The 24,897-nt window shown below is 40.6% G+C and overlaps 1 protein-coding gene across 4 annotated transcripts in view; it reads left to right on the top strand.

Annotated features, from left to right (window-relative positions):
• The first annotated feature begins 884 nt into the window (after window positions 1–884).
• LOC149792377 (uncharacterized) overlaps window positions 885–24,897 on the top strand; it is a 113,982-nt gene continuing 89,969 nt past the window's right edge. The window contains exons 1-2 of one of the 4 annotated variants that reach the window (XM_089970960.1): window positions 885–979; window positions 1,673–1,770. The gene's annotated coding sequence lies outside the window, so the exon portion shown is untranslated. Of the gene's footprint in view, window positions 980–1,513; window positions 1,771–1,805; window positions 1,922–24,897 lie in introns of those variants that run through there. The other 3 variants (XM_089970964.1, XM_089970959.1, XM_089970962.1) reach the window with 3 other exon arrangements.

The raw sequence follows: 24,897 nt of genomic DNA, 5'->3' as shown, positions 1-24,897 counted from the left end.
AAAGACCTACTTAGCACGTATACTGAAATGAAGAGACTTCAGATTTCAGATTTAGTATGCAAAACAAACATCTATAGTAGAATAGAATTATTTAACATGGAAATTATTTAACACGGAAATGTTGGGATCGTTTCTTGTGGCTGCTCAACTTGGTGCCGTTTTTCAACAGGAGCATGATCTGTTGATGCTCCTTTTTGTTTATTTCGTCGATCTCGTTTTCATGGGAGATATCAGCTTTGATTTAATAGTTTCTATGGGCATTTCCGTAACATCACCGATATAGCATTGGTCTCTCACTCTGTCCTTACAGAGCCGTTTTTGGCACAGGTGATATACCTTAGAGGCTTCAAACGCAGCGATGTTGTCTGGTGTCATCACCAAAGGACTGGCTAGAATGGTCTGATTACACTCGGAGACATATCATCGATTTCTCAAAGGTTTCACTCAGCTGGATTCCTGCGTACATTCCTCTATATATCACAGGATATATGGTTATACCATCATATCCATTGATGATATGATTCGCATGAGGGCTGGTTGTAGGTGTTATAGGTATCTCTGTAGGTGGACTCAGCCTGTCTCTTTTCATAAACACGTTAAGGACTCAAGATCAGCATAGATAAAGAAGGCTACGGCCATCGGACGAAAGAGATACTTAAAATAAAGCTTGTTCTTTATTGACTTTGGAATTAAGGTCAACTGCGGTTTTAAGCCAATATCCTGAGAATTTGTGGCGTGATATACGAAGGTGGGTAATGGTTATAGACAAGCAGGAACTTGGCGAGGATCCTTTGGTTCATTGGATGCCTTTCGCCTGACCTGTCGTTGGACTGATTTAGATAGCCTCGCTGTATATGTGGTTATCTATCTAGAGCTGGTATGGATCGTTGCAAAGATGTTGACTGTAACCGCCTCGGAACCCACGTTTATGGCTGCCTTGGAGCCGGTGCCTAGGTACCTTTTCTGACTGCCACGAGAGGTAGGTGACGTCGTGACGTATGAAATATGACCTCATATTTTATGTTACGCCTCACGATCCACAGAACCAATACCATGATTTGTGTGTATTAAATTTCGTGTAAGATCCTCCCATTAATGACACCAATTCTCTGAATCTAACTTCAAAGAAATGTTTTCTGCATTACATATAGCGCCTAAAGTGTTAATATCCCCCAGATACGTTCTTGATTCTCAGTAAAGGTGGATTTTAACTGAAAATTAGTCTTATTTGTACAAATATGGAATATCTTCAATCGTACCCATTTGGTAGCAGGAAAATCATACTTGCAGCAGAGTAATGTATTTTAAGAATTATTTACCCTATTAATTGTACGTTTTATGAAAGTCATGTTATTTCCGTCGTCATGGAGATAATGTGGCGGAGACCAGATTAAATATGGGGGTTTAAATGTTTAATTACTACTGAATGCGTCACTTTAGACTTACTGATAAAGATGTTGTCAATCGTGTCTCCCCTTTCGCAAATAGGTTTGTGCTTGATACGGATTGCTATGGTTATACATGTACATTGCATTGGTACATCCTGTGACATGACAAATTATTTTAAGCAGAAAACATCGTTTCATTCTTCCATTCTGTAGAGTGCCAAGAAATTGTTAGTATGTTGGTTTAAACCTCACATAACAGAAACCTTATATCTTTGTCTTATCAGATTCACTACGCGTAAGGACTGGTCGATATTAGTTTTAGGTGTGGAGATTCGATGAAGGGAGCTAAATTTGATCAGCTGCAGTTGGTGTACTTTATCAGGTGAGCAATCTTGAAAATATCTTTTTCGATCCACCATTCTAAATATGTTACAATGAGAAATAAAGGAGATCTGTGTCATTTCTCCTCTGAGAGGTAGGTGGGGCCACAACACTAATTTCTTCTAATCAAAACTGTGAGAGATTATATAAAGGTAAGAAATACATCTTTCTGAGATGCAAGATACGAGCAGATATCGAAATCCGAATAGATTGTTAAATTTTTAAACAGTCACGTTCATATTTAATAACTGGAATTGCTCGTATACATAAATATGTTGTCAAATGGGACCACCTGTCACACAACATCGCATTTTGTATTTATATTTAATATGATTTCTGAGACAGTCACGCTGACATATACGTCTTTCAAATTGATAATCCGTCATAATAAACATGGTCAAGACATTATTATAAGTGCCTTCTATGTCAATTGTAATGTTGATACGACCGAGGCCGAATGAGAGGGTTGAATATAAAGGCCACCAAGATCTCGTTCGATGAACCAAAAGCCTCCAGTATTTCATGTATAAAATCATACACGTTTTATGAAATTCAAACTTTATGCAGAACTCTGGCACAAATTTGGAAATTAATGACCAATCGAAAGAGCAAAGATATACTCTCACGTGGTTTTGTAAGGCTTAAACGTTTAAGTGATTTCACTGTATGACAATTATTCTTAGATATTCGAATATCTTTACCATTTATTTCCTCAAAACACTTCGGACTTTATTGTGTTTACTGTTATTCCTGTGTTTTGTTTGTTTGTTTGTGTATTGGTTTGTTTGTTGGTGTCTTATTTTTCTTTTTCTTTTTGTGGCTTTGTTTTTAAAATTATCGTTTAGCTAGAATCATATAAAACAATCACTGTAGTTAAAGAAAATATTATGAAATATTTTTAACTATATTTAGATTGATGGTTACTTCCCAAATAACGAAAAGGAAGAAACTGATGTAGGTCAAACATTTGAAAATCAACTGGACTGAAGTTATACAAGTCTGAGCTTCAGATTCAGTTTCACCGTAAAATTCAATTTCGGAAATCAAGTTTAACACAAAATCCCAAGCTCAGAAGTTTTATGACTTCCAGGCCCGTATCTACAATGAGTTTGGCACGGCTATGTTACAAAGGTAAATTGCATCAAGGCATCAGAGGATCGCCGAATGGTCCCTTGAATCGAGTGGTTGGATTCTGTTCAATAATTTAGTATGTGTAATATAATAAGCATATTCTTCGAGACAAAATTCCTCCGAAATGAAATAATTTGAGTACACTAAAGCTTGAGATATATGTTGCTGTAAATTTAGTTGTGCTTTGCTTGCTCACGAGTACTTACGTTTCAGACGATTTTCGACCCGAGTAAATTTTAAAGACTAGTATGTGATTGTAGAACTAAACTATCACATGAAAACAGATAAATTATTTCATCTAGCTACCCCATCTCTCTCTCTCTCTCTCTCTCTCTCTCTCTCTCTCTCTCTCTCTCAGAATCAAGGGCTTAACTGAGTCCCAGCAAAGTCGAGAATTTGACAAACTGTGTATTATTTCTTGTGACTATAAATTAATGGCAAAAAAATAGTATTCTGGTAAACTGATATTCGGAATCGATGATTTCAATTTCATTTCCGTCTGGTCCAACGTGTATCGAGTACTGTGCATGTTTGAGATGATCCTTCATATGTAAGGCTATACCAAAACTATACTAATCATGAAACATTGATATACCAAAACTATACTAATCATGAAACATCGATATACCAAAACTATACTAATCATGAAACATCGATATACCAAAACTATACTAATCATGAAACATTGATATACCAAAACTATACTAATCATGAAACATCGATATACAAAAACTATACTAATAAAAAAACATTGAGATTTAACACCAACTAATATGATAACTTCAGACTTTTAAAACAATATAGAACTGACTAGGAAATGTATGAATAATGCCTTTAACATACACAGATTATTCATGGGAACGTTTCGTGAATTTTTCTCCTATTTGCCAAGGTGTTTCAAAACACCATCATTGACAAGATATTCGGCCTTAAGTACTAGCCGTTGAAATAAATAATTCATTGGAATATTAAGATCTAATGCACCGTCACCTATGTGACCTTTACCATATATCTAATGCACCGCCACCTATGTGGCCTTCACCACATATATAATGCACCGCAACCTATATGGCCTTTACCATATGTCACAAACAATGTAAAATGGTCAAACAGCTTTTTTAACATCTTTACTCGAAGTTTTCGTGTATATGTTTAACGTTCATGTAACCTTTAATTCGGGATCAATGTCAAACTTCTATTTTTAAAATGTCCTGCTGACGACTGGACTTGGTTATCTGGGCCCTGACTTTGGGTCTTTTATATACATGAATACGTGTTAGTTTGAAATGGATGGGGAGGAATTTCTCCTTGCACAAGTTAATTGTGGAGATAAGTGGTTTGCATGAATACATGTAAGATTATCAAATTTGCTATCCTGGCTTAAGTGTTCTGATCTAACATTTTAGAAACGTCTAAAAAAAATACTTTGTGATCCGTCTTAGATTGTATAGTAACTGTATATTATTTTATTGTTTTCATTTTCCAGCAAGAATTGCCAAAAGATACTTATAGCTCAACTATCATTATTTATATTATTTTATGCGTACCATTTATATTAAAAAATACACTTAGAATTTTTTTTTTACTGAATCATTCTTCCTGTACAAAGTTCTTTGACCGCTCGGGTGACCTAGTGGTTAGAGCGTCCGCCTCGGAAGCGGCAGGTCGTGGGTTCGACCCCTGGCCGAGTCATACAAAAGACTTACAAAAATGGTAGTAACAGCTGCCTCGCTAGGCGCTCAGTATTAAGAGGTTAGTGTTAGGATTGGATCATGTGACTAGGTGAGACATACTACATGTCTGCGGCATGATGCCTCAGTGCTAGACATCACTATAAACTGTCACACTGCAGACATCACAGCGATATGACTGAAAAATTGTTAAAGTTACGTTAAAAATTCTAATCACACACACACACACACAAAGTTCTTTAATATTTTTAAGTATGCAACATCGGCAACTAAAACTATATGACCGCTTCGACAGCTGGTGTATGTATGTATGTTGTATGCATGCATGTATGTATGTATGTATGTATGTATGTATGTATGTATGTTAAACAATTTAAGCGTGCTAAGAACAGATAGGTAACATGCTGTCGACATGGATTAGCACGCATGTATACACGCGCAAATACATATACGTACGTATGTTTGTCTATGTGTCACCTTGTTTGTTGGATAACAACTTCAAACATATATGCCTCGTATCTCACGCAAAATTCTAATCCTCGGATGGAATGTACCCATCCTATATCGATACATATGAACGAATATATTAATCTTTCATCATCTGATAGCTCTTCTGCCATCATTTGACCTTGATATGCCTGCATAGCACATCTTGACTTGAGCATTCTTTCACAATAATCTAGATGACACATTCATTTTAGTTCTAAAACAAATAGTGTTGAAGTTAGAGTCCTATAAAGAGGATATTTCCAGCGACCGACCTAGCTACATGTATGCATCTCTATTCCTCGTTCGAGGCGATACAGCCATGACTTTAACTGTTGATGTTGCTCATCTTTTTTATCTTTTTTTTTTGTTGTTCTTGTTCTAACGGCTAACTCCTTTCAAGATCCATTTTGAAATAAGGAAAATATCATTATGTATTGATTCTCTCGACTAATCTTACGGATAAAATTGGACTTGATTATTTAACCTGTTCGCATCTGTATCATTTCTCAAGCTACCTGCAATGTACATTTCGGATCCTTATTGGCATTAGCGGTCTCAAAGAATGTCCTTTTTACGATAGCGTGGGGATTTTTTTTGTTACACTTAATTTATCTTAATTTATTTGCGCAAATCTAATTTTTTACTGTGAACATTTCAAAGGCTGTTTTCCAGTTTGATCACGCTGTTTTGACTTCGACCTTTATTTTCGTTCAGAAATGTGATGAAATCATTCATTGTGCGTCGGTGTTGCACAGACAAATTTCACTCTTAGAATGTATCCTTGATTTATAAGTTTCAGGTATGTGGGCGGCTGTTTCGTTTTGAAATAGTAATTGACTTTCAGGCAGCATATCCATATCTCCATTTCTCTGAAACAAACTCATGCTTTGATAATTTTCAAGACTTTCAGTCGCTATTATAAAATATACACGTTTATATTGTAAACTACCTGGTGTTGCATTATGAATATCATTGTATAAAAATGGTTGGGCTAAGTTCAAATTCCAATTAACCTTACATTATATAATACAGTGTTCAGTAAATGTATAAAACTCACCACCATAACCATTTTAATCTCGTAAATATGAACATTTGACAAGTCATATCCGAATAAAGGGGAAGGTATTATATTTTACTTAACATAAGAAGGTGTGTGTGTGTGGTGGTGGTGGTGGTGGGGGGGGGGGGTGACCAAAACAGTGGTGACCCATTTTTTCGGTGGGGAGAATCATGTCCAAATTTTGCAAAATGGGGGCTAAAAAAAAGTATGTTCTTGCCAGGCGACGTTGAATCATTAAACTATCCAAACGCCAAACCGAAACCTGTAAAAGTGATCCCCGCCAAAAAAAGAAATACTGGGCCGACTTGAAGGGGCACACCGTCTTCCAGGCCCGGGGGGGGGGAGGGCTAAATGCTGCTTTTAGCCATGCAACGTTGACTGATTAAATTACCCAAGCAGCAGGGAGGGCGAATCCGACATTTTGTCCAATCGTCATTTGGCTTAATTAATACTTTCTGCACTCAGCGGATCCGGTGTCGTCAGCGCCTGGTAAAAAAAAAACGACGTCGTCGTCGGGGGATCGTCCAATCGTCATTTGGTTTAATTAATACCTTCTGCGCGCCGATCCCAGCGTCGTCAGCGTCCGGTAGAAAAGCGCGACGACCGCGTCGATGTCATCGCCCTCCCTGCTGCTAAGTGGCTACTTACAATGATTTTGCAAACAGAGTGATCACTAACTCCTCCTCTTGTAGATCAATTAGGTTATTTGACTGATCGGTAAGTTTAAAATTAATTCTTGTTAAAAACCGATTATGGCATCGCATATAGACGGGATTAAACGGACTCTCAACGATTAAAAATCCCGGAGGGGCTGTTGGTGAAAATGAATAAAGGATATACCCCTGTTGAGCCTGATTTGATTGCTTGGTATTCACCTGGTAACTCCCTTCGATAACATCACACACTAGATTGATTGCTATCACAGACGCAATATTTACGTTGTATGGAGCAATATGCCTACCATCCTCTCCGTTATCGTGTTTGAGGATAGTTGATGGGGCGAAAAAATCATTAAGAGATTTTCTTAGTTCTGGTGCGTTGTATCCTGGAAACTTGAAATCGGGTAAATTGGCTTCTGTGATATTATACCCGGTTAGGAATTTTTGTTTATCATCATCGCTGTTAGCGGATATTGTCTTAACGATTCGTTCATTAATATATTCCATGTCTGATATAAGTTGATTTAACACCTCAACGTGTTTTCGTGCTTTTGTTTTCCGTAGCTGTTCTAGTTGTGATCGGTAATTACGATTAATCTCGGCAAACGCACCAGTGATATCATTTAAACCAACTGTGACCACGGCGGACGATTCAGAAGTTTGCTTATACGGAAAATACCATTGCATGGTATTCCTGTTTTGAAATATAAACCTACTGGGTAATAACGCGCTTTTTATAATAGACAAATCATCTCGATAACTGGGATTAATTCCATGATACGATTGCGCATTCGTGCGCAAGTCCGCGGAGATTTCATGAGGTGGATTCTTAGGCCATCCTAGTATGGTTCTTATTGAACTGTTATAAATATCAACCATATACCCCGGTGTGCTTATTTCAATCGTCGACGATAACGTCGGTTCATGAACCGTAATAGCGATTTTTGATTCTTTTCCTGTGATCGATTTTATCCTGCGTTGAAATTCTTTATTGATTTGTTCTATTTGGTATGACCCAGTTGGTATTGTAACCTCCTTCCAGTCTGGGGTCTTATCGGGTTTATTTGTCCATGCAAAAACCAGCGAGTTATTAGGTTGTTGTCCGTTAAATGCGTCCGCTCGGATATTAGGCCAACTGTGATATACTCGCAATTTTGCCAGCGCTATTTCCTTCACTGGAACCGGTGATGGGAAGTTCACACTGAATTCGGGTTTCGTTGATGTTATCGATATCATACTTGTTTGTACCGGAGTGGTGTTCTCCGCGATCCGTTGAAGTAATTGAAACCCTTCGGGGGTCAGCGACATTATTATTATTCGTTGTTTTTAGTGTTTAATTTCAACAACCTGCTTGTTTTCAGGAGAATGTTTTAAGCCCATTGAAGTGGTTTCAGCGACGTGGTTTCCGGCTTCCAGTTGAAAATTTTCGATTTTTGACATCGCGGAGCCATACAACTGGACCATCGTGGAGAATTCAACATCGGATATGAACGAATTATCAATCGACAACGAGATCAACCCGGATAATTTTGAGTACGCGTCGGATATTATTTGATGTTTTTCTGTATACTCGTTGAGTTTTTTCTGAGAACACGATGATATCTTTCTAGTGATTGCGTTGGCGACTGCAGCAATTGTTGTCGCCGCGGAGATAGCGATTGAAACAGCGATCGGGGCTATCATGGTCACCGTGGATAAAATGACACCGGTACCAGCTACTATACCGGACACCGAGTACACGGCCACGTTGATGGTGGTTATTTTACGACGGTATTTTTTTATTTTTGCACGGTATTGTTCGGAAAGCGTTTTCAAGTTCGCGGAGAATTCTTTTGCGGTATCGAATCGATATTGATGTGACGTCGGTGATACCTCTGATTCAATTACCCTGGTGGTCATTTTATTTTAAAAGAGCTAGTGTTTTCAATTACCTACTTAAATTGTCACCACGAATTCCACATACCATGTAATGTTTGTCCTAAATAGACCGCTATCAACGGCTCTAATTATAAACCGTTCGGTTGCATCCTTGTCAACGATTGTTGATATTGTATTGTTAAACCCGGATGAACTGCATCGCTGAAATCAATGTCAATCGATAAATTCCCTTAACAGTTGCGGTGATATTTACTGTATTATTCGTAGGAGTCCAATCGAATGATCCATGCCGAATTGTGTATACTGTGTTGATGGCGTTCTCATGAGGGATTTTTATTTTTTCGAGTTGCTCTGTCATTCTCGGTAGTCTGTCTTTAATCGCCGCAACATCAGTTTTGATCGTTCCTATTTCCCGTGTATTCTCGGTCATACTTTTTTTGTTCGCTGCAACATCAAGTTTGATTGTTCCTATTTCATATGTATTCCCGTCTATACTTTTTTTGTTCGCTGCAACATCAGTTTTGATTATTCCTATTCCCCGCCAATACGCATCTACATTTTTTTTGTTCGCTTCAACATCAGTTTTGATCGTTTCTATTTCCCCTCCATACGCGTTTATACTTTTTCTGTTCGCTTCAACATCAAGTTTGATCGTTCCTATTTCCTGTGTATGTTCGTCTATATTCCTTTTGCTCGCCATAACATCAATTCTGATCGCTCCTATTTCCTGTGTATGCGCGTTTACACTTCCTTTGTTCGCTTCAACATCAAATTTGATTATTCTTATTCCCCCTGCATGCGAGTCTATATTCCTTTTGTTCGCTGCAACATCAGTTTTGATTGTTTTTATTTCCTGTCCATGCGCGTCTATATTTCCTCTGATCGATGTAACGTTTAATTTTTCCGCTGCAACATCAGTTTTGATTGTTCTTATTTCCCCTCCATACGCGTCTATATTCCTTTTGTTCGCTGCAACATCAGTTTTGATTGTTCTTATTTCCCCTCCATACGCGTCTATATTCCTTTTGTTCGCTGCAACATCAGTTTTGATTGTTCTTATTTCCCCTCCATACGCGTCTATATTCCTTTTGTTCGCTTCAACATCAGTTTTGATCGTTTCTATTTCCCCTCCATACGCGTTTATACTTTTTCTGTTCGCTTCAACATCAAGTTTGATCGTTCCTATTTCCTGTGTATGTTCGTCTATATTCCTTTTGCTCGCCATAACATCAATTCTGATCGCTCCTATTTCCTGTGTATGCGCGTTTACACTTCCTTTGTTCGCTTCAACATCAAATTTGATTATTCTTATTCCCCCTGCATGCGAGTCTATATTCCTTTTGTTCGCTGCAACATCAGTTTTGATTGTTTTTATTTCCTGTCCATGCGCGTCTATATTTCCTCTGATCGATGTAACGTTTAATTTTTCCGCTGCAACATCAGTTTTGATTGTTCTTATTTCCCCTCCATACGCGTCTATATTCCTTTTGTTCGCTGCAACATCAGTTTTGATTGTTCTTATTTCCCCTCCATACGCGTCTATATTCCTTTTGTTCGCTGCAACATCAGTTTTGATTGTTCTTATTTCCCCTCCATACGCGTCTATATTCCTTTTGTTCGCTGCAACATCAGTTTTGATCGTTCCTATTTCCCCTCCATACGCGTCTATACTTTTTTTGTTCGCTGCAACATCAGTTTTGATCGTTCCTATTTCCCCTCCATACGCGTCTATATTCCTTTTGTTCGCTGCAACATCAGTTTTGATTGTTTTTATTTCCTGTCCATTCGCGTCTACATTATTCTTGTTCGCTGCAACATCAGTTTTGATTGTTTTTATTTCCTGTCCATACGCAGTGATATCATTTATAGTTGTTGTAATCTCATCCAGCTTGGTATTTTTTTTACCAAAGAATTTATCAAAGTTGTCATCGATCCTGTTAACATTTTTTCGTAACGTGTAAAATTGGCCCAACAGCGTTGTAAACTCCGAAATAGTATTTTTTATTGTTGTAATATTTGGTTCGGTTACCGTCGGGGTCCCAAAACAACTAGCGGTAGTGAGTTGTATATCGGTGACAGATTTTTTCACCTCGGTGACAGATTTTTTCACCTGCGTGTCAAGTTCGGTTACCAATCTATCCAACCTTATAAAACCGTCTTGGATTAATGTTACCCTATTCGTTATCGTCAGTAGATGTTCACCCGGTTTGAGTCGTCCGTCGCTGGTATACAGCGCGATAGCGTTCTCGACGGCATCACGCTGTCGTGTTAAAACGTCATCCAGCGACACATTACTGGATTTTAATTTACCCTGGCGGTCTTGAAATACAACTATTTCGCCCGGGTCAACACTGGTTAGGTTTAACGTTTCAGCGATTTCATCCTCGATTAGTTTTTTTATGTCATCGGCGGCGGGCGTTTTTGTGGATTCTTTCAGCGCCGAAATAGGTCGTCCCCAAATATCAATCATCGTTATTGTAAAAAAAACGGTGTTTTTAATTAACCCGCCGGGCCTCTACGACCCCACTAGTGTATTCGTTTACAACCACATGAGGTGGTTTCCGCGATGATGAAATCGCCGCGAGTACGTTCAATACCTCACGGCCACATATCGGTGGGTCACTTAATCGCTGTGTTGGCAGCGTGGAATAAAAAACCGGGGCTGAACACGCCCGGATATACCGCATGAACTCGTTCGGCGGGGCTAACCCGTATGAATCAAAATAGACGATCGCACGCGGATCAATCGCGTATGCAACCCAATGAGTTCCCGCTCCGGAGGACCCATCGAGGTTAATTATGCCGGTTTCAATATTCCTTGGTGCCGCCGGTAATTGATCCCTCATAAAAACACCCCTGAAGTTTTTTATCGCTAACGCGTCGGCGGCATCTATTAAATCAAAATTAGACATAGGAGTCATTAAACGGTTCCCGGTAGTCTTAGACCCTTTCCCGAGTACCATGAATACGGGGTTCCCGGTAGTCTTAGACCCTTTCCGGCCACGGATCGTCCTTGTTTCTTTTTTTTTTATAGCCTTTCCCGGTTGCCTTCTTCAATGCCATCCCCGCCGCGGTTCCAACGGCCCCCAACGCCGCCGCCTTAGCCACTGCTGGTGCGGCCGCGGCAATCAACGCTGCAATCGCAGCTAACAGCGGAAATATCCCACCGGTCTTTTCCATGTTTTTAATCGCTGCGGTCGAAAAATCTATTTGAATACCCTTTTTATTCTTCATTGCATCATTGAAATGTTTTATTTGACGCGCCGTCAACGATATCTTATGATTACCACCCGCCATCTGCGACGGCTTCAGCGTTATTGTGGTCCCGCATTGTTTAGCTGACTTTGATCGTAATTTCTTGACTTGACCATCAGTTAGTGTAACGCCGACAACACTATACGACATTTTATTGCAAACGCGTTTGTGTTTTCAATTACATGTTTTCCACTGGCGCATCAACGATTCTCATTCGTCCACCAACACCTTCTAGCAGCATTGATTTATCGCTGAGAATGACAGCAACCGCTCTATAATCGGCACCACCCGGGGCTATACGAGCTCGGAAGTGTATATCAACGACGGATTGTCTCGTTAAATCAAGATGTTCCAACGAAAAATAATAAATCGGATACAGGTTTTTAAAATCAAGTTGTGATATTTGCAAACCAGTGTCGACGTTTTGATCACGACCCATATATGACAGCAATCGATGGTACACACGTGCGACATGATTGTCGCCGTAATTAAGCTGTATATCCTCGGATGGTTCCTGTTGTCCGTTTATTCTCAGCGAAACATCCCTGACTCCTAATTGATCAAATATCATATGGCTGCGTTCTTGATTACCCAATCGATTCATATTCTGTAGCGCTATAAATATGTGACGCGGGGCTGAAACGCCTTGTTTTGATGCCAAGTGCCATGTAAATGTATCAGCAACATTATCCTCTTTAGCATCAGTTGTTACCGCTAGCCAACTCAACAACGATTTCCCCCCCTGTTCCATAAATGATAACAATCGTGCTTCCGTGGTAACTGATGGAGTCAACACCGGCATCCACAATGCTACTTTAGTTAAAACGACTTTACCGTTATCGACGGCAGCAGCACGCCATATTGCATTGTTATCATCGCCCCTTCGCGTTAGCGCGATTGTATGCTTAGCCCCATAGATAACTTTTCTGACATTTCTGCAAAATCCGAATATGTGATGGAGTGGAATCGCGCATGAAAACTGTCGGCGTTGTCCTTGCAACATCCCTACTCGTGTTGCGAATCCTAGATTGTAATTATCGTTAATACTTTTTATAACAGTGAAATCAGCGCCTGGTCTTGCCCTGCGGTCTGGGTTATCTGCTTCAGCTTGATTAGCAACTGAAGTATCTTGTGGTGTCAGCACGTTAATGTACTGAAGATGATCAGCGTTATTAGTGGCGTCCTTTGCGAACATCATAGATGGGCCCGCCGATCTTGTATAATCATCCGAGTATCTTGCTAACCCAATTATCGTCGTTGCAACATCAACCTCGCGTTCTATTGATTCAATTTCTCGCCCGTCAATAAGATATCTGGCACTTTCAAATAACGCCATGATACCGTTGTTGACGAAACCAACTCGAACACGATCGTCATTTGCGTACGGTGTATTAGCGGCAACATTTGTTACGAGTTCTCCCTCGATTTCGATAAACGCTTCACACGGCAAAAAGTATTTACTGGTATCTTGGACTTGAAGTTCAATTCGCGATCGTAGGTCGGCTTGTGGTGGTTGATAGGAATAATATTGATAATCGCGGACAGAATCATCCCTGCGCACTGGGGCATCCATATCAAACGCGGGATCAGCGGTTCGCGCAAACATTTTATTATTTATCATGTTGATGTTTTCAATTGCAATTCATCAACGTCGCTTTCGTCGTAAATTCTTTGAATTCTGTTTAAGACCACTTCCCGCTATCGCGTTCATGAGCGCGTTGGTTGTTGCATCGGTGGATGGCGGAGTCGCCATTGGCGGAGTCGTCATCAATGACTGAGCCGCCAACGACTCTAATTTTTCTTCCACGGTGTTATTTATTACTTTACTGACATTTGCAGGCATCACTGTCGTTGATGGCATCACCGGTGGTTTCTGTTTTTTTCTTCTCACCAACGACATTAGTTTGTCCTTTGCTGCAGAAAACGCCTTTCCGGCAACATCTCCAATAGCACTAATACCCCTATCACAAATAACATCAATAGCCTTCATTCCTAATTGTTTGGCTAACGGCGCCACTTTTGGAGCCATGCATGTAAATAACCCCGCAATGGTGCTACCGAGACCATCTCCATAGTACGCGCGGTAAACAGGCAATCGCGAGTTTACCACGTAGACGAGTACTGGTTTATCATGGTTGTAGTGTATGATCATCTTTATTATAAAAACACCAGTTTTCCAATTAATCATCCACGAGCTGGTCTATGAGCGTTCGATATGCATTAATGTCCATGATACCGCCTGCAAATAAACGCCTGCAAATATCAGCGGCCTCATTGATTATTTCCGGAGAGTTATTTCCGGCTCGTTTTCCTCCGATTAGTACTTCCAGCCGTGATATATCACTGAGAACACTACCAGGACAAGCGTTTTCAACCACACCGCTATATCCTTTTCCTTTTTTTGGTTTTGTACTTTTAACCTTATCGAGGAATGCTTTGTAATCGGGATCACCACGTGGTACCGCATCTTTATATTTACTTGCTAAATACACCATTCTTGTCCAATCCTTTAACTCCTTTACATTTTCCTCGTAACCGCTATTGATATGCTTCTTATCTCGTGTGCTCTTAGCAAAATTTGTGACAGTAAAATTAACTAATTCTTCCTCGCTGTCGAAGCCTCTAATTTTATCTATTGTGTCCTTTTTAAGTACATTACGGGGTATATTCCCCCCTTTCTCTTTTTTTTTCGGTATTTCTTCCGGTATTTCTTCCGGTATTTCTTCTTCTGGTTCTTTCGCAGTAGCACCTAGTTCTTCTTCGTCGGCCATTGTAACATAGGGTTCTTGTGGGTCCGTTATAGCGAGTGGTGGTGGCCTCCGTGTTGTAGCAACCGCTATTTCCGCAGGAGGTGTTTCTAAAGACCTTTTTGTTTGTTCGGTCTGAGCCGCTATCTTTTCAAGTACGCCAAGCAGTGGCGCCTTTTTCTTTCTTTCTTCGTCGGGAATATCCCCGTATATCGCTGTTTTCACATCCTTGGTTGCACTCGTTATTGGAGCAAAGAATTGTTCACTTCCAACAGTAAAATCAGTTTGTAGTTGCTGCCGCGTTTGAAGTTGTTCTCGGACCCTGTCTCGTAACGGTATGAATTTTTTAAGCGCCGCTAGCCGCTCTCTGGCTAGCCGAGTAGTAAGTGATTCACCTACCATTATTGCAATTGCTCCGCAATTTCTAATTTCCCGCCGAGTGTGGCAGGAATGGGGGGGGGAAAATATGTATACATTTAATGTGCCATCGGGGGCTCCACGGAGTTTTCGTCTATAATCCTTCTAATGTTTTTGATCTTACTAGAAATCTCCCGGCGTCGTTCATAAACACGTCCAAGTTTTTTTCGTATTATTTCAACGGCAGTAAATAGTCCAATGAATGCATTTACGTCATTGTGGTACAGGTTCTCATTAATCGTATGTTGTAATCGTTTTATAAAAACGTACTCGCGGGCCAGGGTAAAACGCCCCCGTTTCGATTGTTCGTTAATAATCTCATAATCGGATAATATTCTTTCGCTGTTGAGACCATCAGATAATTCAATTCCTTGATTTTTTAATTTTGAAATCTCGGTTAATATATTATTGATGTCTTCGATATTCATATTCTTATAAAACATCTTATTTTTAAATAAAAAAAAAAAATTATTTTACAGAATGACCCCCGCGCATCAATCCCGAGGTGTGTTATTTAGTATGAAGTATTACAGACAATTCGTCATGGTGACCTTGTCACTCGCTGATATTTGTGTACGAAAATCGAATTCTGTGTCCGGTCCTTTTTGAGATCGCTGTTTGATATATTTGTTCTGCAACAAATCGTACTGAGGCGATACAAATGTCGAAATATTTTCCTGCCTCATTCATCGACTGAAATATTTTTTCCTCGTGCGTTGATGTATTAAACGATTTGACACCCTTTGCTTGCTTTGAGCACTTACCAGTTTGGCCTTTTTTAATATTTTCGCTTTGAGAGATAGCTTGCAAATTACACAGTCTGTTATCTCGATAATTAGAATTAATGTGATCAATAACGAGACCATCCTTGATCAATCCGTGGAAGCATTCATAGATAATTCTGTGACAGAGATGGTTTTTCCCTCCAGCATTAAATATCAAATACCCCTGATTATTTTTCCATCCAACTGGTTTTTTTAGTCTACAATTTCTAACAACACCGTCGCGAGATGCCTCGTAATTAACGAGCACAGGATGCGGCTGAAATTCTTGGTTCATTTGTATAATAATACTACTTGTCTAATTCATTATTTGGTTTAATTATAAACCTTTCAATGTAGTCTTGAGGAGTTTTGATGATTTTGTCCTTGACGGAGTCAGCGGTGGGGTCAATGACGGCGTTTTGTATTCGTTTATCGTAATAACGCTTTAACTCTCTGTATCGCTTTCCGCCACAATTGATACACAACTGCGATTTTCCTCTTACACCAACGTGGCAAACCAAGCACGGGAGGGGGCCAAGAGAACCATTACGAACGCTTTGTAAATGATACCCGCAGAATTCACCTCTACATGATTTATTGCACGGGGTTGTCGACCCAATCACCAACCATTTGCAGTGATTCATTATACTATATTCTTTCATTTAAATACTTGTTTTAATTATATGGAGGAGTTCGAGAGATTAGCAGCAATTAAGCCCTGGAAAAATATTAGGTTTAATCTCGACAGAGTCCTCAAGGATGCACCAAAAGCGTTAATAAACGATAGAACCCTGTTGAATAAAATACGCGATTGTATCAATGAATTCAAGCGTGATGGTGCATCTCATAGTTGGTCAACATTTCGAATTGATGGCGTTGTTGATGCTACCATGAACGACAACCGCGCAGCAACGATAATATCACAACTTGACGGTAAAAAGTATTTCTTCAGAGTAAAATTCATTGTCCGGGTGGAATCAGGTAATTGGATCATACGTGATAAATTTGAACCAGTTCTCAGCGACAAGAAAACAGTCATTGTTAGCCGCGACTCCAAGCCGGGGCTGTTAACCGGAATTGACAGACCATACTATGAACGAGCGTATCCTGAAACAGCAGTTGTTTATGGAATATACCCGTTAAATAAGAAACCTGATATCGGAAAACTAGCGCCGATGAAACAGTCAACGGGGATAAATTGTGTAGCAGAACGAGTAATAGAGCATTTTACAAATGCGCGTCGAGGAAACAAATTGACTGATTTACGACGTAGCAAAATCAACCAGTGGGAGGAGACAGTGCGCGAGCGTGGAGCAACCATCAGCGACATAGCGAGATTAGAAACGTCGTTGAGATTTCCAATAACCGTTACAACAATAACCGGTGAAGTATTATACGAATCGAAGTATAAATCAAATGGAGCCCCAATCAAAATTATTGATCATAACGAACACGCGTGGACGCCCGCGATCACAGTGTTTCCACGGGATAGAACAGTAAAGTATATACCTGAAGAATTTTTGGGAGAAGAATTCTCCCGGGATGGTTTTCTCGCGGAGAGGAAACTATTTGATGCTATTGCTTGTTTGTGTAAAAACGACCTGAATCAGTGGGGTTACTTCGCAGCGCTGAAAACGATGCGGATACCTTTGATCAGTTTGTAAGACCAAACGGTGAATTATATCGCACTGAAGCGTTTCACAACAAGATGAAAAAAACCGCCATGGAATTTGAGGAGCATGATGAACAACTGCTAACAAATTGTTTTACGATTCCATCGGTTGCGGCTCATGTTGCAGCAAGGAAAAATGCGTGGAGCCCAACGCGCAAGGAATTTCTACCGGATGTACAATCCAGTTGTTTGGAATACTATCACGGTGGACTATGGAACACTGAATACAACCGCGACGCTATGATTTCCGTTGATATGGTTGCCTGTTATCCAGCGAGTTTTCTCGGGTATGGATCCGCCGCTGAGTACTTTAAACGATTTGGACACCCCAGACATGAAATGACTCGTGTTGCTATTAATGGACCACTGCCTGATTTTGATTTAACCGGATTCGCTCGCATAGTATCATTTGAATTCGCGGCAGGACTTCATCGCTGTTGCTATATTTGGATCGGTAGACACATGAATGAAAAGAAGTGGTTGCCAATAGCGCTGCTACGGTATATGATTGATTGTAAAATGCTAGTTTCGTTGATTGTCAGTGACGCAATTATATCATACCGGGCGCAGACTGAAGTCTGGTTACCAGAACCGGAGCGTCTAGATAGCATAATTGACGAGTCCAGAAAACACATTGATGCCGACGAGGAATATATCGTCGAATGGTCCAAAAAGATATTCAACCAACGAAACCGCGAGGCAAAAGATCTCGGTAGAAAAATAATTGGTAAGTTCACACAAGGTGGAAAAAACTGCGATTACAAACGATATTGCTCACGGCTGATTATAGATGACGCAGAATATGATTTCGTAATCAAGGACGCAGTGGCGAAAAATAGATACGTGAACTGCAAAACAGCTTTCTTGTCCAATGGAACAAGGTTGGGTACAGTTGTTACCTACAGCGATGGAGACAGCCCAGCATACCCGCATTTGAGGGCGTCTATGCTGGGTTACGCCGCTATCAATTTATTCTCGATGATAAATAGATTTCCCGACACCGCGGTTAGAGTTGCGATTGATTCATTTTACATAGACGTAAAGTATAAGGAAAACATAGCCGAGTTTACTAGTCCGGACGAGAGTTGGGGTACATGGAGAATTAAAAATGAAATACGACGCGATTATTCCCCGTCAGCAGATGTCACCGTTGAGAACAACTACTTACGCGGTGATAAATTGTCAGAATGGTCTAATGCACCACCGTGTTCTGATCCAATTTGTAGGCACAAAACAGTTTATTTAAGCGGCTGTGGCGGGTCAGGAAAGACGACTCGGGCAATTGAATTATTTCGAACGCGGGCAAGTATAATCGTGCTTACACCGACCCATAGACTAGCGCGAGAGATAAAACAACGAAATGTTTACGCCGTTACTTATCACAGCTTTTTTCGATACAGCGGCGGTGAGTGGACTCCTGATCGAATGGGCGAAAAATTTATTCCTGAGGTTATCATCTGGGATGAGATGTGTACTGTTTCGTTAGATGTTTTACAAATGTTTCTTGATTGGTTGCTGCTCGCGAATACAGCGGTGATAATGTGCGGAGATCATGGTCAACCACCACCATTTGTCGGCGAGGGCCCACATGATTGGTTAAAGGGTTTTGTGGACTATTATGAAGAAACCGATACTGATTACCGAGCACTTGATGAACAACTGCGCGAGGTTAAAAAATTAATCAGATTACAGCCGAATAGAATTCAGTGTGAAATAATCCGCGAGGTGATTCCGGAAACGCCGTTAAATGAATTCTGGGAAACATGGAGACCAAACGATTTGATTGTAGCGAGTAGAAAGATAGTCAGAGACACACTTCAGCGGAAGTTGTTTACGTTGCATAAGGAAAAGTTTCCAATGCGCCCAGTGCCGTTATGTTATAGACCCGCGGATACACGGCGGCAGAACATTGAAGTTGAAATTCCAGGCCCAACAGCGTCGGGGACAAAAAAACAAATTCTCGTGCTGAATGATATCGTGCTCGTTGATATCAGCGTCGTCGAGGACGCGCTACGTGCTGATAAATCCCCGTGGACGCTGAGATACACAACGACAATACATTCCTCGCAGGGACTGACTATCACGGACACAGTTGTTTGGATGGTTGATAATCGCATCGAATGGTCAAATCTAGTCTATCTTGCAGTGTCCCGAGTACGGAGGATAAATCAGCTTCGAAGAATTGTTATTGACGGAGTCAGTGACGGAGTCACCAACGACAACGACATCATCGATGCAAGCGTCATTGATAGAAAACTCTCGGGTTACCGCCAACAGGATAGAAAAAAACAGCGGCGTTTTGATATTGATGCCGAATTAATAATTGCGTTACGACAACAACAGAATAATCACTGCGCGAGTTGTAATTGTGTAATGCGTTATTCGGATAAAGACGCTCGCCAATTTACCGTGGACAGGATCGATAACAGTCTCGGTCATGTCAAAAACAATGTGAGGTTGACCTGTCTTGAGTGCAATAGACGCAACGGCGCTAGTTAAGACCACGCGGGGGCAATTGAGTATCGTCAGGTATCACTTGTAGTCGCTCGCGTGTAAACCCCCGCTGTGGGGCAGTTGAATCCAGTCTATAGATCGGTGGTCTATCAGTTGATCGTGTTATCGTTGATATGTTATGCGTGGTAACACTCCAGATAGGATCAGTAGCTCTTTTTTTACCGCCTTCAAGCTCTCCTGGTTCATATAGATATCTAACAGTGACATCGCCGAGAATCGGCTTGGAAACGCTATCTATTTTTGATCTTCCGGGTATATACTTTTCTTTAATCGCGTCGCTGGGCTTCATGTTGATTGCTCGGGTAATCTCGTTATTTAACGCGGCAATTACGCCTGGCAACCTTTTGACCCATTCACGAGATCGTTTTTCTTGGATGAATTCCTTCGCGTATTGATATCCAAATAACCGTTCAGCAAGAGTCCGATTGAATCGTTCAACAATTGCCTGATCACGATGTAGCGCAGTATGACCTCGTCGTACCGCGACGCTATGACGTTTCAGCGTTGATAAAACAGCGCCGCGAAATTCACTACCAGGATCAACTTGTAATAGATTTGGCCAGCGCAGAGGGCCTCTTCGATAAATCCGCTCAAACGCATCGGCTACTTCAGTTGCTGACTTTGTTTTTAACGGCTCCGCTTGTTTGTATCGACTCGCAACATCAACTACGGTTAGCGCTTATTTGTAACCGTTGTCATGCGGCAGAAATAGTATATCAGCCTGATGAACTTCATTAGGTACGCTGACATCAAAGCGCGAGAAGTTGATTTGTTTAGACGCTGGTAGATAGATTTGCCATATAGCCTGTTTGGACAACCAATTAGCCGCAGTGGCCCTCGTTACTTTTGCAGCGCTTGCAAGCTTACCAATTGCGGCCTTCCCCTTCCAGTATCCTCTCGGAGAATAATAGATGGATTCCATGTTGTTATTATAAACGCTAGCGTTTTCAATTACCAGCGCGAGAAGCTCCGCTTCCAATCATTAATTTACCTTTCATAGCCGATTTTACCAACCATGAAGCCAATTTTTCCTTGAAGGATTTATCAGGAATAGCATTTAACGCGTGAATTAATTTTACGTCCGCGATATGACGCTGTTGCAGATCGCTACTTTTGTAGTAAGCAACATCATGAGCATGACACGCCTTATCGATAGCGTTTATTGGATACTCGCCGGGTTTGGGCTGATTTTGATCATCGAGTCTGATATCTAATCGTGTTCCCGGGCCACAGTAGTTATATCCTGGAAGGTGCTTTTCTCCTGGATACTTTGCCCACGGTGTTCCGGGGAGTTTTGATAACTTGGCTGCAATATCACCTCCTCGCTTTTTTTTAAAACATCTCCGGGTCTAATAGAAATAAATCTAAATTTCTTTATACCGCATTGTACACACTTACCAGTAAGCGCCGATCTGTTATTTCTTGTTGTAACGGTTGTCATATCATTTGTGCCAGTACGCACTCTACACTTCACACAATATAGGTCCATAATTTATGTATAGAGATATGAATATAATTGATTTTTCGGCGACTAAAACAAGAGAACCAGTTAAGCATGTTGCAGCGTTACCAAACTCGATCCGGATGATTATCATTGGACCATCCGGATCCGGCAAGACGCAATTGTTACTTAATTTAATAATGAGATGGATGAAGTGGGATAAGTTGTATTTAATCGCCCCTAGCGTAGATGATCAACGATGCTACGAGGTGTTGAAAGATTTCAACGAGAATGCATCAGCGATCGCTGAAAAAAAATGTTATTGAGTTTATTACAGATATCAATGATGCACCAGGTATTGATGATATTGATGGCGACGTTAACAATCTAGTCGTGTACGATGATGTTATGTTAGACAATCAAAAAAACCCAGCTAGGATATTTTCCAGAGGCAGGCATAAAAACACTGGCGTGATATATGTCACTCAACGATACACTCAGATTCCAAAAGTAATCAGAGATAACTGTAATATTTTTGCTGTATTCAACGGCGTTGATACACACACGCTACGAAATATTTGGCAGACATGGTGCGGCGGTGACATGGACTTTAATGTTTTTCGAAACTTTTTTGGTCATGCTCAGTCGACCCCACATGGATTTGTAACGATAAATTTACATGATCCTCGGACACGATATCGTATCGGACTTGACCAAATATTCGGTTAAATTGTAAGTAGCCACTTAGCAGCAGGGAGGGCGATGACATCGACGCGGTCGTCGCGCTTTTTTACCGGACGCTGACGACGCTGGGATCGGCGCGCAGAAGGTATTAATTAAACCAAATGACGATTGGACGATCCCCCGACGACGACGTCGTTTTTTTTTTACCAGGCGCTGACGACACCGGATCCGCTGAGTGCAGAAAGTATTAATTAAGCCAAATGACGATTGGACAAAATGTCGGATTCGCCCTCCCTGCTGCTACCCAAAGGACAGTCCGAGGCTTGTATGGACTGTACAAAAATGGCGTCGACCTTGGCCTCTCTATCTCACAATCCGAGCCCTGTACGACAATGACAAAAGGGAATGACTGCGACCAGGTTGAACGACGTTGAATATCTATTTTCATGGGTAATTGTTTTATATTTTGGTTTGTGAATAAACACCCCCGGCGAATCGCTAAGTGCAAAACGAAATTTAAGAACTAAATTTTACAGATTCAGAGGGCTGTCCAGGATAAATTCTTCCAATTTTTAATCAAGCATGCACAGACACACACAAACACAGAGAACACATGTGCTATAAAATGAACACCGTTATTTGGGTTCTGGCGGGGACCAGGCAAGTGCACCTGTTTTAAGTTTTACAATTACTCATTCAAATGATATTTCGTCTTTTTATATGCGTCTCAGGCACCATCACCCCACCCCACCCCCACTTATAAATAATTGTGGGTTTTTTCGACACCGACAATATGTCAAGTCGCGCTCTGGGACTGAACATGAGGTAAGTTTCCACAGGTCGATAGAGATTGTCCGTACACGCTACCACTACACCACTATCTCTGTTAAGAATGTGCGGCTAAATTAATTTACTGAAACATACCATCATCAGCACTCTTTGAACAGACAGCCAGGCAAATAGATCAGAATTAAATGCGTACACTCATTTATTTAACACTGAGCAGATGACTTTTATTTATAGTGCCTGCTGTATAATCGTAACAGGTTTGCCTGATGGAACCCTCTTGTTTATTATTAGCGGCTTAGCGCGTCACATGTGGTTTCAGCAATTCGCCCAGGGTAATGTCTTAATTGCGTGTCGAATTGTAATCCCGGCATTTGCTGCGGCTAAAAAATTCGTTACTGATAGACGCAAATCTTTTACGTCAACTGACTAGTGATCTGTAACTAAATCGTGGTTGTAATAATAATAATGAGTGATTCTGTGCTAAATACGGAATCTCGTACAGCTACATTAGCTAGAGAATGACTGCAGGCAATCAAGAAATATCTTCCAGTCGTGATTCTGTAAAACAGCAGCTGCAACAACACCAGGAATTTGCTAAGGGCACAGAGCAGTTATTTAAACCAACTGTGGAACCAACCAAAAAAATTAATGCAGCGACTGAGGCAACAAGAAAATTCTTGAGACGTTATCTGCTTATATTGCATGCCCTCTTCAACCACCTCCACCACCCGAAGTTCAACTACCATTACCAAAAGTTAAAACCAGCATCATAGAAAAATTTACCGTGAAAGGTATTGTCTCTATCATGGAAAAAACCAAAATATTTGATACTGCCGCTTTTGGGTGGGATGAAAGAAAAAAATATATGAAACCTGAGAATATTAGTGGCGTAAAAAGTCGTACTGGTTGGCTTAAATATACATATCGCATTTTGTCGGTGCTAAGCAGCTCAAAACTGATAATGTAGATCTAAACAAGTTTTAACAGGCAAGTAGATGTGCATGCTGAGAGAGTAAATGAAGAAATGAGACAAGCACAATAAACAATTGAGAGTCAGCTTGTGAAAGAGAGAGAAGAAAGAAAATCAGGTGTAAAACAACAAGGGGAAAGAGAACATCTATGTCAGAGACACTCTAGCGGCGCTCTCCAGATCCGAAACCAGAATCACCGAATTAGCAACCGAAAGTAGCTTGGCACTCAAATAAATAACAAACATCGCCGATGATTCAGGATAAACTTTGTGAAAATAATATCCTCGCTGATGTTGATCGACTGGACATTCTGATTGGCAGAAGAGGAGCCGGCAATAATTCCAATGAACTCATCAATGAATCAGTTGATATTTCTCAGCGTTTAAATACCTGTGGCATCTTTGACACAGCGTTAATCGGGCAGTGATTGATACAATTACCATAGATTACTACAGTGAGTGGTCAATTAGAACGGCGATAACAAAATAACATGATTATATGCAAAAACCAATTTGGACATGAAAGAGTCGGGGTGATAAATTCACGATTACCTATTTACATTGCTATCTATGGATATGAACTCGGCGATATTATTCGGCGTTTATTCAGAAGCACGGCCCCAAAAGCTAATCCGATTGCAAAACAATTAGGCACGAAAGCCATCGAAGTTGTTCGTGATAAAGGTATTGCAACTGTTGGTGATTTTACTGGTAAAGCATTCACGGCGATTAAAGAGATCTCGCGTGATTAGTTAGTAGACCACAAACAGTCCAACCACAACCGGTAAAACTGCCCAGCATCGAAGTGTGGCCAGCAAGTGTCAGTAAAATGATAAATCAAGCTGCAAATGAGCGGTTGAAAGAATTAGCTGATGGGCCGTCTGTAAGAAATCAAGGAACAGACGAGATCTAAAACAATATCACCTCAAACCTAATAGCGATTAATGGTTTGACGCGTCGTAGTCGG

The sequence above is a fragment of the Sinohyriopsis cumingii genome, chromosome 9 (genome assembly GCF_028554795.1).
Source record: "Sinohyriopsis cumingii isolate HCF-2022 chromosome 9, ASM2855479v2, whole genome shotgun sequence".
Taxonomy (NCBI): Eukaryota; Metazoa; Mollusca; class Bivalvia; order Unionida; family Unionidae; genus Sinohyriopsis; species Sinohyriopsis cumingii.
Note: the sequence above shows the minus strand (reverse complement) of the source record. Positions and strands in the feature narration are given on the sequence as shown.